Consider the following 14,408-nt stretch of genomic DNA (forward strand, 5'->3'; position numbering starts at 1 on the left):
TGCATTAGGTTATTTTTTTGTGTGTGGGATGGGAAGACAAAAAAAAAAAAAATATGCACGAGCAAAATGGATGATTATGGTTCACATGGTTTCCGACGGAAATCACCGTTTTCAATTGCCTTAAGTAATCAAATGGGAGGATTTGCGAGGCACGAAGCAATGGCTTGGTTGGTTCAGAGGGTTTACCATGCGTTATAATTCGAAGCGCGCATATTTTAAGTCGTCGAATTGTGTCGAGATAGCTATTGTACGTCCAGCCCCAGACTTCTATACAGTATATTGTTACGGGGAGAAAGGACGCTTGACAATGTATTTACAAGATATATACAACGTGCAGAAGACAGGCATACAAGATGGAGCCCGTGTGCACGACTATCGGCGATCGTCGTCTTCGTCATTCCTCTCATCATCATTCGCTCCTGCAGCGCCTCGTAGCATAGCCCCCGGCGGTGAAGGCGCAGTTCCGGCGCTTGGTAGGTTTGAGTGATATCGCTTTGGTCGAGCGACGTGAACGATATCAGAGGAGGATCGCGGTGTGAAGGTATCGAGACGTTGTAACTCGTAGGTCACGTCTCTCACTTGACGCAAGACACGGTATGGGCCTGAGTAGGGCGAAATCAGCTTCTCACACAGTCCAACTCGCCTTGCTGGTTTCCAAAGAAGCACGTTGTCACCAGGGCTAAAGTGGGCATTGCGGTGACGAGCGTCATATATCCGTCGTTGCTTTTCTTTGGAAGTGGTCAGACGCAGGCAATCTCACGTGCAATCTCACGTGCCTCGGTCGCTCAATATATGGCATCTAGGGCGTATTCTCACGTTGTATCGAGAACGGCTGGTAAGATCGTGTCAAATGGTAGCATAGGGTCTCGTCCATACAAGAGAAAAAGTGGAGAGAAACCAGCAGAATCATGGCGGGCCGTATTGTAGGCGAATGGGACGAACGGCAGAGCGGCATCCCAGTCATGATGGTCGGTGGAGGCGTACATAGCGAACATTTCTGTGATAGCTTTATTGAGTCGCTCTGTGAGGCCGTTGGTCTGAGGGTGATACGACGTTGTAATCTTGTGCTTTGTAGCGCAGGTGTGCAAGATGTCCTGGACAACCTGTGAGAGAAAGTAGCGGCCCTGTTCATTAAGGAGTTGTTGGGGAGCACCGTGGTGAAGTATCACTGCGTCAAGAAGTTTGCGACGTCTGTTGTACAACTGGTAGGGAGAGCCCACGTGATCGCGTACCGGGTGGTGTAGTCCGTAGCAACTCCTATCCACTTGTGCCCACTATCCGATAGAGAAAAACGGCCAAGGAGATCAAGACCAACTCTAAAAAATGGCGAAGATGGTATGCCAATAGGCTGAAGACGGCCAGCTGGTAGGGCTGCTGCTTTTTGCGGTGCTGACAAAATTTACAGGAGGTGACGTAATGGTGAACGGAACGGTAAATACCGGGCCAGAAGAAGCGACGCCGAACATGGTCATATGTCATCAAGGCTCCCAGATGACCAGACATCATGCAAGTGTGCGAGCAGTCTCACGCATATGCTTGGGAACGACCAATAGCAGTTCAGGGCCGTCAGGGCACATGTTGTAACGGTTCAATATGCCATCTTGCAGCACAAACATATGCGAAGTGGGTGAAGTTGGCAGGTCCGTCAGGCTGAGAATGGTGTCTCTCAGGTAAGGGTCACTTCGTTGCTGATCGGCGATGTTACCAAACACGGTAAGCACGAGGACGCAAGTTGACTCACCGGTTTCAGGCTGGTCTGGTGGGTCTAGTGGATGATATGACAAGCACTCAGCGTCCTCATGGAGCCGGCGTGTCTTATGCACCACTGTGTAAGAGTACTCTTGGAGCCATAGAGCCCACCGACTGAGACGTCCAACTGGACCTTTTAAAGACGAAAGCCAGCACAGGGCGTGGTGGCCGGTGATAGCCGTGAAAGGCCGTTCGTAGAGGTAGGGGTGAAATTTACCTACTGCCCAAACTAGGGCGAGGCATTCACTTTCGGGGATCGAGTAATTGCGCTCGGCTGGTGACAGAAGACGGCTAGCTTGCGCAATGACACGGTCGCAACCGTGCTCTCGTTGTGCCAAAACAGCGCCGATACCGTGGCCACTGGCGTCGGTGCGAACCTCCGTTGGAGCGGACACGTCAAAGTGGCCGAGGATGGGTGGCAACGTGAGGCGCGTCGCCAGCTCAGCGAATGCACTAGCCTGGTCGGGACCCTACACAGAAGTCGCGTCTTTCAGAAGTTCCGTTAGAGGGCGTGCGATGTCAGCAAAATTTCGCACGAATGGGCGGAAGTAGGAGCAAAGGCCTACAAAGCTTCGAACGTCGGTAGCGCAGGCGGGCCCAGGACAATCCTTGACCACGCGAACTTTCTCCGGGTCGGGACGAAGACCGGAAGAGTCGACGAGGTATCCGAGCACAGGAAGTTGCCGGCGGCCGAAGTGACATTTCGTCGAACTGAGCAGAAGTATCGCCTTGCGGAACACTGAAAGAACTGTGGAGAGACGCTCGAGGTGTGCGTCAAAAGTGGGCGAAAAGACAATAACCTCACCGAGGTAGCACAGGCAGATTGACCACTTTAAGCCGTGAAGGAGGGCGTCCATCATTAGCTCGAATGTGGCGGGAGCATTGCATAGCCCGAATGGCATCACCTTAATGTGATAGAGCCCATCAGGTGTAATAAACACCGTCTTTTCACGATCCATGTCGTCAACTGCAATCTGCCAATACCTGGAACAGGGGTATATGGAAGAAAAAATACTTGGAGCCACTGAGACAGTCAAGGGCGTCATCTGTCTGAGGTAAGGGGTACACGTATATTTTGGTTACTTGGTTAAGATTCCGGTAGTCGATGCAGAAGCGCCAGCTGTTGTTCTTCTTGACAGGAGATAGCCATGGGCTTGAATAAGGTTCGATGATAACACTTGCAAGCATTTTGTCAACTTCCTTTTGTATAACTTGGCGCCCAGCGGAAGAGACACGATAGGGACGTCGGTGTGTAGGTTTGGCATGGCTGGTGTGAATCATATGCTTGAAAACTGTTGTTTGGCTCAGTGGTCGATCAGTGAGATCAAAATAGTCCTGGTACGACATGAGCAGGCCCCGAAGCGCGTGTATGTGTTTGGCCGGAAGGTCAGTGACGATCATCTTTGTTATGTTATCTAACATCGTGGGGTTCGAATCAATAGCAGCAGGAGTCTGTGCAGCAGGTTCTCTTAAGACGGAAACATGAGAGTGGGAAGGTGGAGCTAGGATTGCAAGAGCGATACCCTAAGGTATCACTGGAGGGCCTAGACCAAAATTCACAATACAGAGACATGCGGGATTGCCCTTTATTCTGATGACCGAGGGCGGGAACATGACATTCTGCGAACAGAGGACGGATACGTTGGAAGAAACGATGTAATCGCCGTCGTCCACAGGGGGTCAGGAGAGACGCCAATGTATGTCCTGGCTAGATGTGGTAGACGAATGTAATCGGCGGAACACAGCCGACTCGGCGCAGGACCAGAAGGTTTAACGGCATGAGGTAAGGCAAACTGGATAAGCCCTGCAGAGTAGTCAATAAGAGCCGAATGTGCCGAGAGAAAGTCAAGTCTTAAGATGATGGCATGTGGGCACTGATCCAAGACGTAAAACAAAACTGAAGTGTGGTGTCCGGCAACAGTTACACGGGCGGTACATAACCGAGCAAAAGCCGTAGTCACACCATCGGCTACGCGGACTACAGCGATCGGAGCAAGGATAAGAATTTTTGAAAGGGGCTCTGAACCACACCTCGGGCTTGGTGAAATAATATAGTCCGCGGGTAGCATGCGCTGTTGCGAACATCTCAGCCAAGTTCTGCTGTCGTACGTGGTCCGTGGAGCTTGCAAGCGGAGCACGAAGTCACCTTTTTCTCAAACGCTCTCGTTTCAAAAACCCCATGCTCCTCGCTCTTTTCTGTGTGCTCTAATTCGTCATAAAGCACACTCCAATACGCGGCTGTTATTGGTCGCTGCGCTCGGCTACACCGCGGCCGCCGCGAGGTGCCGCTACAAGTCCAGTGGCTAAGCGCACTGCGGCTCTCTGAGGACAGCCGCGTTTGGCTTAGGCACCAAATCGGAAATTTGAACTGCGCGCCACGGTGACGTCTCCGCCGTAGCCTTCACAGTGCAATGCATTGGAGGAGGAAGGGAAGCACAGCTGAGGCCGTGTTTGATTGCCGGTAACTCCGCTTTTCCTGAACGCATTGAACTACTTTTTGCGGCAAAATGGTTCTGGAATAGCCTATGTTCACTTCAAATGTCTTTCTCCACTTCGATAAAAAGTGGTTCAGGGCCCCTTTAAGCCGAATACAGAGGGTTGAGTTCACGACCGATATGTGGGCGCCGGTGTCAATGAGATCGATGACAGGTATATACCGTCCACGTCTACGTTGATGAGGTTGTGATGTCCAGGTAGTGTGAGCAGAGGAATTTCGGGTTGGGTCGTCGTGGCAGGCTCGGGGCTGCGCCGGTCAGTTTTTCGATGAGCGGCGGGAGTACGTGGGAGAAGGAGAGCGACGACGCAGGAGTGAGCCGAGGCAAGTGTCGGGATGGAGAAGAGGAGCGGTTTGATTGTGCTGGCGGTCAAAGCAGAGTGCTGTGGTCGTCATTGTGTATCGGCACTCGGGAACTACCACCTGGACGTCGGATGTTTGGATAGCTCGGCCAAAGCTGTGAGTTCCAAGCACTGCGACAATGACGGGAAATGTGTCCAACGCGTCCACAACAGAAGCAGATAGGCCTGTCATCGGAAATGCGCCATTCTGCGGAATTTTGATAACGGGGATGAACGGTAGGACGTCTGTATAACCCAGGTACGGCGAGCGGGCGGTAATCAGGTCCGTTGACTGGGCAAACCATTTGTCATCCTGCCTTTGCTAGTCCTTGACGCACAACGGTTTAGATAAGGGAAATGGTTGCACGGGACTCGTTGGGGTTACTCACCTGAAAGGGAACTGGGGAAGCAACTTCAATCTTGCGGCGGATGATGCGCTCAATACAGTCGGATGCAGCAGGCATGGGTGTAACGGGTGGGAGACGGAGGTACTCGCATGTAGACGTCGCAGCCGTGTTCGGATGGCGTGTAAGGTTCGGAGTAACGCGGCGACTTTTTGCTTCTTCATAGCGTCGGCATTCATTGGTGACGTCTTGCACTGTGGATGATTTCTTAAAAACTAGAAGTGTAAACGCATCATCCGCGATACCTTTGAGGATAAGCGTAATCTATTCCTTTTCCGGCATCGTGTCATCGACTTTGTGACAAAGCGCGAGGACGTCCTGGAAGTACGTCAGATATGACTCGGTGCTATCTGACGTCTGAGCTCGGCATGCAAGTTCTTTCTGTGCAGCACGACGGCGTCCGATGGGTTCGCCGAACAGATCGATGAGCTTTTGCTGACATACCTCCCAGCTTGTAACTTGCTGTTCGTGGTTCAGAAACCACACTTGTGTCGTGCCCGCGAGGTAAAATATGATGTTCGCTAGGATCAGAGTCGGGTCCGAGTTGTTGCTACTGCTCACCCGTTAGTACAGTTGAAGCCAATCTTTGACGTTGGTGTTGTCAGAGCCGGAAAAGGTAGCTGGGTCACGCGGTTGTGAGAAGACGATGGGGCAAGTGGCGGCGGATGGTTGAGGCGCGGTTGGTGACCTGCTAGAAGTGTTCTCGTCCCCGCCGTGCGCTGGCATTGTAGATGCCGCCAAGGAGCGTCTGCTGCGTAGATCCGTCTTGAAACTTGAAAAACCGCCACTCTCCACCAAAATGTTACGAGGAGAAAAGACGCTTGCCAATATATTTACAAGATATATACTACGGGTAGAAAACAGGCATACAAGATGGAGCCCTTGCGCACGGCTATCGGCGATCGTCGTTTCGTCAGTCCTCTCATCATCGTTCACTACTACAGCACCTGGTAGCAATATTAAAAGGGTAAGTATGAGGGATAGGTACAAGATACGCAAAATGTCACGCTCGAAATGCTGTCGCGCCTGTAGTATAGTGCATAACATCCAGATGCGAGCTTTGCGTAGATGGAGTTGATGTGGTAGCTCCAGTGTGAATTGTTGTAAACAACGCCTAGGTATTTAAATTAGCTTTTGCGTTCGAGCAGCATGTCATTAATGACAAGAGTGACATGATCATAGCTGAGTCTTTTTCTGTGTGACCGAAATATAGCATATTTGGTCTTTTTCATGTTACTAGTTAGTTTGTTCACTGTAAACCAGGCATTAAGCTTATATCGTTCAGAATTTGCTATACGTTCCAATTCTGAGACGCATTCAGCAGTAATAACAACTGCCGTGTCGTCGGCGTACGTCCCAATTTCTGAGCTACTTTATTAAAGCTAATAGTTACCGCGTGAAGAGAAAAGGAGTGGTGCAAAGACAGATCCTCGTGGTACTCCTTTGGTTGTAAATTGTGGTGAGGACACAGTATTGTTGATTGCTACTACTTGTTAGCGGCCGTTAAGGTAACTTAACAGTAGATAGGTTTGGTCCCGAACTCCAGAATGCTGTAGTTTCTGGAGAAGGATACTGCGATCGACCGTGTCGAATGCTTTCTTTAAATCAACGAACCCAACTATTGCAATTTGGTTTCTATCTGAGGCAGGAGTTAAATAATTGTGTTAGAGATAGCAATGCCGATGTTGTTGAATGTTTAGGCCGAAATCCATGCTGTTGGGGGCAAATTATGTTATATTTATTAAGAAATTTAAACATTTAACCTAATAATGTTTTTTCGTATGTGTGATTGATAGCTGAGAGCACTTAAAATTGTCAGATAGCTGGATGGGTATGAGTGATCACTTTCTTTATAAATAACTTTGGTGATTTTAATATGTGACGGGTACGTTACGGCACGCAAGAAGTGGTTGATGATATTGCAAAATCAGGAGCTAATATATCTAAATGTTTCTTTATCAGGCGCATTGTAGTTTTATCCTGACCTGTAGCTTTATTAATTGGTAAAGTAAGATTAGTTGACATAACTTCATGTAATGCGATGTCATACATGACAGAAGTATTAGAAACCTGATTTGGGCCAGTTAATGTGCTTTGCGTCTCCGGAATATCGGCAGCTAACGAAGGACCAGTAGCAGTGAAGAAGGAGTCGAAAACTTCGCCTATATTTATGTTTATGTTTATGTTTATATTGCACATCATTTTGGTGTCGCCAGATGCCCGTTAAATGAGCCACGCGTATAATAGTTCTTTTTTTTCGTGCTTGCATCATTGAGATGAATTTGTTACGATATAATTTAAATTGACCCCAGTAATATGTGTTATTTCTCTTACGCTTCCATTTGCGGTAGTAATAATCCTTACTTTTTCGTACGTTAACAATTTGTTGCGTCGTCCACGGACAAACGGGGACTTCATATGCGTAAGAACGCGTCTTGTGAGTTGACTCGGCTAGCATTTGACTAAGTGCAGCAATGAGGTTAGTAAATTCTGTACTGGCGTCGGGGAACATGTCACTAGCACTTAATGTCATAAGCTTTTGTCGTAACAAACTATAATCGGTTTTAGTCGAGTATCTTAGTCGTGCTTGCTTTTCTTTAATTAGTACATCAATATCACCACTAGGGGAAAGTGATCGGTAATATGCTCTGGATATACTCTGGTTCGACTAGAATGTACGTAACGCACACAAGAATATTTCTTAAGCAGCGCCAAAAATCAACAAACATCACCTGGCAGAAACGACTGAAGTATGCAGCCAGTGGGTCATATAACAAGTACGAGTACAAAAGTTCCTGCGCGTAGCTCGCTGTTAAAATTTCCGCTTTCTGCGCTGGATAAGCGAGTTAAATTTCGAGTCCAAATGTTTTCATGCTTTCGTGTTTTGCTTGCTCTGCGGACTTTTGTGTGACGTAGCTAAAACCTTCTTCGTCCCATCTGACAATGGCAAGATGACGGCAAGCACTGCGTCCTCATTACCCCTCGACAGCCACGCCTAGTGGACCGTCGAGTCATGGGTTCAAGCGAACTTATTGTGCAGTTCTCACAGTGCCTATATTCCAATGTCTTTATATATGCTCTGTAGCACATGGAAAAACACTGCAATTAACTTAAACGCGTGACCCCACTATCTGATGGATAAGGCTGCCGGGCAGATGTACTGCATAGCGTCATCTTGTCCTTGTGAGAGGCAAGTGGCGAAAACCATAGGTAAACTACCACAGAGAGATAAAATAATCTCTATTTTGTTGGAATAGAAGACAAGTAGCCAGCGTATATCGCAATCCGGTATTCTACCCTCAACCCTAAGAACGAGGAACTTTGAACTACTTCTGTACTCGTACTATTACGCTCTGATTGAAAATTGCTGAGTTATGTGCCGAATAATTTTTATTGATTTATGCTATTCCGAGGGCCAATTATCGTACACTTTACGTGTTATCTACTATCACCTTTTATCTATAATTTACTGAACGCCCCCAGTCACTCCTAAACGTGTTTTGTTAGAAAAGCGAGCAATAAGCTGCGCTCACACTGATTGCCATCGAAGTGAGCTGGTGAATTTATGTCCTCCCTCACGTCTGCGCAGAAAGTCACCTAAGGCATTCAATACTTAAAGCAGATGAAGCAGCATCAAAGTATAAGTGTGTCTGGACACGCCCGAGGATGCGTTTAGAAGCATGCAGAAGCACTACGTCTCATACGACGCCCGCATATACGCGTTAGCGATTTCTAAGTTCTTATTAGTGGTGTGCGTAGCGGTGTGATTTAATCACAGCCATCCGCAAAAGCGTCTAGAAGGAACTGCTTGGGAGCGACAAAAGAAACGGTACGGCAAGGGTCGCTTGCGCCCGTTCGCAAACGAAAATTGAATGCGACTTGAAGTGCGGTGAGCGAAACTATAATAACTGCTCTGTGAAAGGTTGCGCTCCGCTATTTCGGGTCAGGGAACATTTCTGTTAACTTGTACTTCGCAGTTTCGACTTGTACGTGTCGGTTATTACGAAATACATGAACAATAGCTGCAACATGAACGCGTTTCCACCACTCACGCGAGCGGATCGTTAGCGGCACGTAATTGCATTATTCGCCCGTCTCGCGAACAGGGGCGCTATAACGTACAACTATTCCAAACTTTTCTATTCCAATTCTGCAATCAGTCCCCCGCGATTGGTCAAAAACTTGTTTGGACCACCCCCACTTCACCTGTCTGTCACGCGACGTCATGAAAACCGCGATAGCTCCCCATCTGATATGACGTGTACACACTGATTATGCATGCTTTGACCGAACAAAAGAAAAATAGTTATTTCTGATTCGACGCCTTTTTGCCATTAGCCCTCGGCTATTGGTCAAAAGTTTTCGGGCTGTCCCCACTTCACCTGCCTGTCACACGACGTGAGAAAACCGCAAGAACTCACCGCGTCAAAGTGACGTCTTCGCGTTAAAGATGCATTAGTATGCCGAACAAACCGAATTTTCTTCTGAATAGCCGCAGGCTGCCCCGTTCCGAAAGGAATAAAAGATGGCTGCCGCCGATCGCTCAGGCACTGGCTACTCGCACCTGCCGGAGAGCATGGGTTTATTTGCGTATAATAAAACTTTTTAGGTGACTGTGTAACATTTTCGAGCACTTTCGGCACGTTTACGACTTCATTCCGACAACTCTTTGCTGAGGATCTGTTTTAGCGTCATTCTTAAGCTTCCGTTGCATGCCGCCACGATTTTCGGTCAGCCACCGCAAGCTAAGTACAGGAAAACGTACCAATCGCAGACGCCAGCACCACCCTCTTCATCCGATTATCGATTTTCACGCAGTGGCCCCATCGAATCCCTCTCCACTTGAGCATGCTCCTCGCCTCTTGTCAGCCAATTAGATAAGACAAGCCGCTCACTGTAGGCAATGTTATTCGTTTTTCAAGCAAACAAAAGTGACCTCCTATGGACGAGGAGAGTGTTTGTTTTCAGACACTGTGGGTGACCACTCGATGCTTGCGTCGGCGGTTACGCAAATTTGACGTCAGAAGATTGGAATAAAAACATATTGAAATAGTTTTACGTTATAGAGCCCCAGCACAAGCTTTTATATTATATGTGGCTTCGAGAGGCTGCAAATGGAGTGTTCTTATTTTTTTTACTGCGAAAGCGCCCATCAACGTTGTGGTAGGAGATGCGGCAGTTCTTGCAGCAGTGATGAGTACGCTGATATGCCCCGGATGCGTTCACTAAGGCATGCTCCAATGCAACACACACAGCAGGAATGACATTGTGCTCGGCAGCACACAGGCGCGTACGTACAACGACTCCTTATAGCCATGCAAAGAGGATTCGACAGAATAATGGCGCAATTCGGGCTGGCACTAAGCAGATGCAAATGTCATTGTTTCGGTTCAGGACGAGGACAATGAAAGAGACACGGCTTTATAGCCGCTTGAGCGACTGCGCAGTGCTTACGAATAATTTGCCAGTGCGGAAGGACGCTCTTGTGCTTCTCCAACGCACCAACAACTCTAGTATAGGAAACTGACTTCGTAGCTCACAGGCTGCCTGTCGATGTCTTGTGTTTCCCAACGTAATTACTGCCTCCTATCTTGCCCTCTTCACCCTTTCACTGGGTACAAGGTAATTAACATCGCGAAATGTGATAATCTCATGATCTAGGTAGTAGTGTCGCGCGAGCATTAAGCTGTGTCAAATAAAGCGACGCCTGGAACTAGCTGAATCTACAAATTAGACACCGTTTATCTGTTTTGATACCGCCTGTGTCGATGCTGTTGCCTCCCAAGACGGCAATACGCATTCTCTGGGTGCTTCCCACGAGGCATCTCATTCACCAGCGCCCACCGGGACAGCGAAAGCGCATTTTAAAGCGTATCTACGACGGAATAAAGCCAGCGCGCCGAACAAAGTGCCCCCCCCCCCCCTCCCCTTTCGCCGCCCCCGCCCTTCCCCCAATCTGCGGCGTGCTCCTCCGCAAGATCATTGTTAGCGCAGCCAGCAAGGTTCGCGCTTCCTCCCACTGACGTCACCAACGCCTCGATTCGGCTTGCGCGGCCGGCGATTGAGATCAATACCTACAGCGTATCACGTGGCTTTGAGAAAACGGAAACGGCAGGAGAACACAATACGAGTTCGCTTTTATATGCGTTAGCATTTCTATGCCTACCCAGCGAGAAAACCTGCAGCGTGGTTGGTACAACCCAATCAAACGCTCTGCTCATTGAATGGAGCACAGAACGACTTTTTATTGAAGTCAAGAAATGCAATTGAAGTTAAAATAGACTATTTCAGAAACACTTTGCCGCAAAAATACTTCAATGCGTTCAGCAGAAGTGGAATTATTCGCAATCAAACGAGCCCTAGGCAGTGCTTCAACTCCTTCTTCGCTGAATTGCTCTGCGAAAGCTAGCACAGCGGAAGTAGATGACCTAAGGAAGAGGGTGGTGCCGACGCTTCCGATAGGTCCGCTCCCTCTTGCTTAATTTGCGGTGGCTGGTCGAAAATGGCAACAGAAGTTAAAAATGTCGCTAAACGGATCTTCAGCGAAAAAACAAGCTGAAAGAGTGATGTCGTATACGAATCGAAAGGGCTCGACAAAGTTATATGGTCGCACAAGAAATGTTTATTATACGTGGTGAAATCCATCCTACCCCGTATATGTAGCTGCCAGAAGTCAGTGCCAGAGCAATTGGCGGGCAGCCATATTTTATATCTTGTGGAACGGGGTAGCCTCCGGCTAGTCAAAAATGAATTGAGTTTTGTTCGGCGTAATGATGCATCTTCAGTGTGTACACGCAACTTTCACGCGGTGAGTTCTCGAGGTTTTATGAAGTCACGCTGCAGACAGGTGAAATGGGTGCAGCCCCCCCCCCCCTCCCCCCCAAATTGGCCAACACCGGAGGGCTCAGAAGGGTTTGGGTGCGAGCTAGTTGGTACGGATCGTTCCTTTTAAACAGCGCGAAAAAACACACGCACAAGGAAGAGCACAAGACCAGCGCTGACTGCCAACAACATGTTTATTGAAGCCTGCACAAATATACAGCGCGTCCCAGCTAACTTTAGCCAGAGTTTAAGAATATGCACATGTCACGTAGCCGGACAGAACAAAGGTAATGTTGTTTACCGTCGCTTGTAGATACTCAATGTTTTTTCATTCCACCTAATGCGGTAATTAGTCTTAATTAAATAATCAATTAACCTTTCAAATATTATAATTATATGAAAAGCATCATTGAGAGAATTGTAGCGACATGGAAGACTTCTGATATAGCTTTCTGTTGCTCAATACGTGCTTTATAAAAGTGTTTTTCCGAGCCTGAAAGAAGAGCGCCAATGCACTCAAAATTGCCGCATGACTGGCCGCTCGAGGTGCTTTGCCTGTATTCGCGGGCTTCTATCACGCTCGGAAAAACACTTTTATGTAGAACGTATTGAGCTTTCCATGTCGCTCTACAATTTTCTCACTGATGCTTTTCATCTATTTATGATATTTGAGCAGTTAATTGATTAATTAATTAAGACTAATTATCTGATTAGGCGGAATGAAGAAATAGATTGAGTATCTACAAGCGACGGAAAACAACATTACTTTTGTTCTGTCCAGCTACGTGGCATTTGCATATTTTTTAACTCTGGCTGAAATTAGCTGGGACACCATAGAGAAACATACGTAAAGAGCGGACACTCGAGCCGTTTCACGGCCGAGCAAGTAAGGGTCTGACCACCCGCCAGGCGGCAGAGCGATTCGCGCTTCCACTTTACCTCAAAGGTAGATAGCTTATCATGCGTCTACGGGGTTACGTCCACCCATCGCGTTTCCATAGAGACATTGATGCTGCGCCGGTCATGTGCCGCTGGTTACGCCCGCCCCACCGCGCTTTTCCAAGCGCCGCCTCGCTCGTGCGGTAAGGTATTTCCTTTTCTCTGCAGAGATAATTTTGCTGAGTGTTGCGTTAAGAACATTGTAGGCAAGACATTTGCTACGCTGGGTGAGTGTATTTCGGACGTGTAGCATAGAATCTGAGCCGTGGTACCCGTTTACCTCAGCATCCATCCGTTTGCTTGTTCTTACCCACACTTGGTGTCGAGCAGCTTCGCCAATCAAGTCCATCGGCTTAAGGAAAGTGGGTATCCAGCACAACTGCTGTCATCCTTGATGGAAGTCTTATTGCAAGAGGTTCGTTCCACCATGCAACCGCGCGAAGTGGTAAATGACATAACCAAGGCTTTTGGCCCCCACCGCACCAAGAAAGCCGCGGGCCGGGCTGGTGCTGAGGTGGCGTTTACCGCACCTAACAAGTTGGGAAAGTTGTGCAAGAAAGTCAACGATAGCCGGCAAACGCCTGGACTGTGTAGTAAGCGACATACCGCCAAGCCTGTAGATTGCAAAACCAATGTAGTTTATGCCATTCCGACCTTTTGCGGCTGCACTTACGTAGGGCAAACGGGACGCTGCCTTAATGAACGTTTACATGAGCATGCGCACAGTGTCAAGATTAAGCCTACTAGTAATATAGCTGTTCATTGTGCAAAGTGTGGCTGTTCAACCCGCCTAGAATGCAATCGTGTGCTGAGAAAGTGCAGCGATCAGATGGCCAAGGAAATGTTTGAGGCCTTTTCAATTTGTCAATTAGGAGCCACTTCCGTAAACGCCCCTTCTATAGCTCTTTGCGATAAGGAACTTCAGTTCCTTAGAAGTTGATCAGTTTGGATTGTGTCCGTATCGTGCATTTTACATTTGTATAGTTTAACGTTTGTGACGAATGGGCAGCAGGGGCTGATTGACGATGTCTCGCCGCCTTCCCTTTCTTTCTTTCTTTCTTTCTGTCTTGCAGCCCGTTGCGAATCGTATATATTTGTGCGGGCTTCAATGAAGATGTTGGCAGTCAGCGCTGGTCCTGCGCTTTTTCTTGTTCGTGTGTTTTTTGGCGCTGTTTAAAATGAATGACCGGAGGGGCTAATGGCGAAAAAGGCGTAGAAACGAAAATTATTACTTTAATGTTTTTCGGCCAAATCATGCATAATAAGTGTGTAAACGTCATATCTGATGACGCATGACGTCACGGGAAAGACAGGCGAAATGGTTGTGGCCCGAAAATGTTTTTGCCAATCATGCAGAAATAGAATACAAACAGATTGGAATAGCTTTACATTATAGAATCCTAGCTGTACGTAGACTAGGTGACTACTTGTCTCCGCGCCGTTTCAAAGGGGAAGCCAATAAAGATATACATCATCATCATCATCATCATCATCATCATCATCATCATCATCATCATCATCATCATCGACAACCCTGAGTCAACAAATAGGAAATTAGAGAAACAGAGACGGGCAATTAGGTGCAAAGAATGGAAACAAGAAAGTTCATGGAGCTTTACAGTTACATGAGAGAAGAAATCAGGAGAGCAAATCAGTACG

The sequence above is a fragment of the Dermacentor andersoni genome, chromosome 2 (assembly GCF_023375885.2).
Source record: "Dermacentor andersoni chromosome 2, qqDerAnde1_hic_scaffold, whole genome shotgun sequence".
In the NCBI taxonomy this organism is placed as follows: Eukaryota; Metazoa; Arthropoda; class Arachnida; order Ixodida; family Ixodidae; genus Dermacentor; species Dermacentor andersoni.